We start from the raw sequence: 5,537 nt of genomic DNA on the forward strand, positions 1-5,537 counted from the left end.
AGTTTCTTAACTTCTCCTGATCCGATCCTGGCAGTAGACTGCCGCATTAAACGCTTAGCAATCCGAACCACAGAATGGTGATGCAATAACTGTTTCAAATTTTATATTTTGATACTGTCAACAGAGGTATATTGAATTTTATATTCTAATATTGAATGATCAAGATCGTTATACTAATTAAGGCCAAACGAACTAACTTTTTATCGGGCTATATTAGAGCTAATTTTAATACCGAATTATAAAGTAATTTGTCTAGAAGTAAGTGATTAAGCCGTCATCTCTTAATAAAGCCCATAAAACATCGTGAATTAGACGGAACATGTATGAAAATTTACCTATGAGGGACGAGAGCACTGTATTGATTCTATAAATTTATGAAAAAAATCGAGAAAATTTCAATTCAAATTGCCCATCTTTAGTCGAAATTTCAAGAGACAATTGAAGACAAGAATGAAATTTTTGATTTTGATCCTCGCTTCTCTGATGATAATAGGTGAGAATTGTTTACATAGTACTTTTACACATTGATTTTATAATTGAAAATTCATCAGTGAATCACTCCTCCTTGAACGATTGATTAAAGTTTAGACAAACTTTAAGAGTTATAGGAATATTTTATTTTATACAAAGGAGGTCAGTGATTGATAGTATAACAAATCTGAATGGATAAGATGTAAAATCTCTTAATATGCAGACATAATATAATTCAAGATGGTGCGAGAATAGAAAAATGGTGCGAGTATAAAGAATAGCTTTAAATTCGATATTCGAAGACATTAACTTAGTTCGTGTATTAACGTTGAACGAAATAGGAAGAGAGGTAACAGTTACAGTACATCATAACCAAAAGTGATGAAGAATCAACGTATAATTATACGAAATTAGCGTGCTTTTTCAAAAAATTCCTACATGAATGATCTGAAATAAGAAATAATTAATATTTTTTCTTTTACACCGGAGTACAGAGTAAGGATGGATATCCAATGGAACATGAAGGATGTAAAATCTCTTGTGTAATCAATAATAGATTTTGTGAAATACATTGCGTTAAATTTTTGAAGGCAAAGAAGGGTTACTGCTACTTTTGGAAACTGGCTTGTATTGCGAGGGACTTCCCAACTGGGCCAAAGTTTGGGACAGAGCAACCAATAAATGCAGAGCTTGAAATGATGTCGTAATTGTTTTTCAGCATGATGCAATTGTAGTCTTATAAAATAAAATTACATATCACCGAAATATAAAATTATATTGTACTGTACGTTTTCTTTTTTAATCGCGAGAAATTAATTTCAATTTAAACATTACAGAACATCTCACTCACTGTCTTAGTTTTAATTAATAAAACTTTGACTCTGATAACATTCAAATGATAATTTCTTAAAATTGTTTAATACTAGGTTATAAGTAAAAATAATAAAGTTATATGAACACAGATTTCAGTAAAGCGTGTTTGGAGGTGCGAGTACTCATCTACTTGACAATGTTTGTTGGATATAAATGCTCCTCGAAAGGATTTTCTGTAGAAAAATGAACCGTATTTAATAGACACGTTAAGAAAATCCGTAAAAATTCAATATGTCTCATTGGTTAGGCGCCGAACCCACGACTATCTGCCATTATACAGTAGTTTCATTTGCTCGGCCGCTTCTTTCCGAAGATGAGATTGCGCATTGCATCATTTCGACCATTCATGATTAAAGTTGAATCAATTTTTATATATTGAACATTATTTTAATTTGTGACCGGAGGGTCGGCATTATTTTGATGCATCGTCAGGGCTGACACCACCCAGTGTCATTTGAAACGGAAGCCGGGACGGCGATGTTTGTTTTAAAAGTAGATCACGCGAGAGGACGATCGGATTCGAGATGGAGACTGTGAGACAGTGGGTTGGAAGTGACTCACTCGGATTCTATTTAAACTAACCGTTATTTAAACTAACTGTTAAACTAACAAATAACCGTTTAGTTGAAAAAAGGGGGAAAAAGGTTATGATACATATTATATTAGAACAACTATACAGATACGATTGCAAGAGAGAGAGTTTAGATTTGAGCGAGCGGGGTGATATATACCTCGTAAAGGAATTGAAGATTGGATACTTGCCGGTCGAAAAGAAGAAACTTCTATATGATAGTTCTTAGTTCAGGGGTCAACAGTTGATAGTACGGCTGCAGAAGAGGAGGATGATGTACCCGTAAAGATTATTAAAACGATTTATCCAAAATTTGAAACACAGGGAAAACGAGTGGCCCGGTTCAAGAGCTGGCGACGACTGCCGACAGTTGGTAGCTTGTTGTTATATTGTCACGGCGAAATCAGGACAGCAGGCCGGGACTTAAAAGAGGATATGTTCCCAGGTGCGAAAGTTAACAGATAATTGTCATCGTCGATGTTACCGTGGCCAACGCTGCTCGTGATGTCATTTCGCTACACTTTCGCTGCATAAAAAAACGCGCCCATAGCTTCCTACCCAGTGGCAAGGGATAGAATCGTTGGAAGCGTTACACGCGTGTAGCTTCCACCAGCTAAACCGGCTGAGGTTGGTGCTCTGTAAAGCGCAGGCGCAAATGCCCTCTAGCTGCTTTACACCATTCTGTAATTCTCGCTGTGGAAGCTGTCTCGTAAGCGCTTCCATTCCGCCACTGGTATTCGAATATACAATAGCAATCTTATCGTTTTTTCACATGTAGTTTAAATTTGTAATAAGATACATAATGCAGTTATAATGAAATATTAATTTTAATTAATTCAAAGTACGTAAAAATATGAAAATTTATATTTTAGAAACTACAAGAAAAGGTCATTGGAAGATGGAAGCGGTGCTTCCAATGACGGCACGCCACTGGTTGAATGTTCTATGTGTTGGAGTTTAGGAAAAAATATAGAAATATGTTTATGATTTTGTAATAATTGAATATGTGACAGCGACATAATAAAAATATTCCTATCTAAATACATTACTTATAAAATATGGGCTTTAGTTGTTTTGTTTAATATTATTGTGAGAATCGGGGGTTAAGAATCAAGGCTTAACCCGTTATCCGACAACGGGGAGGTGAGTCCCGCTCATGTGGTCAGTGGATGGCAGTATAGGAGGGCAAAAATCGAGTGGGAGGTCGCGGATAAGTCGATGAGGCGTCGGCGATACACGAGTAATCACTCTCGCATAATTAATCAAATAAATTTAATAACAACATTAACTAAGTGGTTACATAAACGAGTGATACAAGGCAAAACGTTGGAAGAGGGGTGTCGACGTCCGCGACATTCCAGAGATCTAATCCCCTTTCAATTTCCGAATATATAAAGTTAACTCGCGGTCAATTGAGGGAGAGAGAGAGAGAGAGAGAGAGAGATCTTAAGTAACTAAAGCTAAATTTACCTCGTTGCTTGTCTTCGCTTGGGGCGATGGTTGGACGGAAGTAGATGGGGTTGACCAGTTCTTGTCAGTTGCTTGGACGCCGCTCGGGAAATCGGGTGTGCGCCCTTTCTATACTAATTTCGAGGGGCAAGAACTGTCAAATAGTTGAAAATTAATATGGACACCTGTCAGCTGTGCCGGGTCCATATCCAGCCGTCACGGATTGTTACAGACATATTCTTTGGTCGAATTGTTGACGTTGGTGTCTTGAAGGTGAAATATTATGACAAATTCCTGTGAATTTGACAGTTCTTTCCTATTAATTATCGTAAGGTTTGACAATAATTTCTTAATTTCGCCGACTTACTCTCGGTTGTTTACATTAACATCGTTTTAATCGACAGACAGTCTATAATCGACGGCCGAAATTCTCTCTTCGGGTCAAATCTCATAGACAAAAACGATAAATTCGATCTCCGTTAGCTTCAACTACGCAATAACGGACGCAAAAAGGACATCAATGCATGACCCTTTGTCACCTCTTTTTGCTGCAGATGGCACGTGTCTGCAGACACCTGCACGCTTACTCAAAACCACGTAATATTCATCGACTCGTTTGTCGCTGTATACTATCTCCCTTTTTCCTTACTAATTACTGGTGTTGTGGGGAGAACGATAGTGAAACAACAAATAAAAGGGGGGGCCAGAATATCACATTATTCTTCTTGGGTACGACTTGAGCTAAAGGCGGTATCACTTAGGTAACTGGTTTTCTGTGTCGTACCGATTTCAGTTTAATTACTGTTGTAAATTTTATATAAAAAGGTACAGACGTTTCGAACTTTATGATAATAAATAACGACAATGTTCACAAATATTTTGAATAAACATTTCTTGTTAATTCGTACAATGTTACAATGTATACTTGACTTTTGTTATGGGGCACGACTTGAGCAATCTTTCTCTTCATGTAGCGGACAGCATATAGAAACCAGAATAAAACTAATATTACTGTAGTACTAAAATAACGTTTAATATATAAGAATTGATTTTACTTTAATTATGAATGGCCAAAATGATGGAATGCGGAATTTGACCTTTCGAAAGTCCACCAGTAGCCAAGCAAATAAAACCACTGCATAATGCCAGTTGGTCGTGGGTTCGCGCCTAACCAATGGTATATATTGAATTTTTACGGTATATATTATCTAAACGCGGTTCATTTTACACGGAAAATACTTTCGTGATCCATTTCCTTTGGAGATCTCCCGTGTATTACATTGCTGTATCCGATCAAACATATAACATAGTCCTCCGAATATAATTATTTATATTCAATAAAACGTCCAGTAAACGTCCAAAAAAAAATAAAACGTCCAAAAAAAATCCAATCGTCAAGTAGATGAGTAGTTGCATTTCCAAACAAACTACACTGGAATCTGTGTGCATATAACTTAGTTACTTTTACTTATTAAATGGTATCAACGAATTTTAAAGAATTGCCATTTGAATGCTATCAGAGTCAAAGTTTTATTAATTAAATTTAAGACAGTGAGAGAGATGTTTCCTAATGTTGAAATTGAAATTAATTTACCGCGATTAAAAAAGAAAATGTAGAATTTAATATCTGCAATGATATGTAATTTTATTTTATAAGACTACAATTACATCACACTGAAAAACAATTACGATATCATTTCAAACTTTGCATGTATTTGTTGCTTTTTCCCAAATTTTGGCGTCGTCGGGAAGTCCCTCGCAATAACAAGACAGACCCCAAAAATAGCAGTAACCCGACTTTCCCTTCACTTCAACGCACTTCCTATTACAATAATCATTATCCAATAAACAACTGATTTTACATCCTGTAGACTTTATCGGATAACCATCTTTGCTCTGAACTCCTGTGTAAAAGAAGAAACATTAATTATTTTTTATTTTAAATAATTTCTGTTATGTGAATAAGCAGTTTAATTTCGTATTAATCATTCGTGGATTCTTTGTCACTTTTAGTTATGGTGTACAGTACATGTCACCCGTCTTCATATTTCGTTCAGCGTTAATACAAGAACTAAGTTAATAATGACTTCGAATCTCAAATTTAAAGCTATTGTTATTCTTGCAGCAGTTTTCTATAATCTTTACTTATATTATATTAAGAGATTTTACATGT

General features: G+C 35.6%; 1 long non-coding RNA gene across 1 annotated transcript; it reads left to right on the plus strand.

The window, feature by feature from the left end:
• Positions 1-1,864: 1,864 nt before the first annotated feature.
• Positions 1,865-2,956, plus strand: LOC136982300 (uncharacterized). Its single transcript, XR_010881874.1, has 2 exons — positions 1,865-1,988; positions 2,788-2,956. It is a non-coding gene; the product is annotated as an uncharacterized lncRNA (long non-coding RNA).
• Positions 2,957-5,537: the final 2,581 nt, after the last annotated feature.

The sequence above is a fragment of the Centruroides vittatus genome, unplaced genomic scaffold (assembly GCF_030686945.1).
Source record: "Centruroides vittatus isolate TY-2023 unplaced genomic scaffold, ASM3068694v2 contig_82, whole genome shotgun sequence".
Classification (NCBI taxonomy): domain Eukaryota; kingdom Metazoa; phylum Arthropoda; class Arachnida; order Scorpiones; family Buthidae; genus Centruroides; species Centruroides vittatus.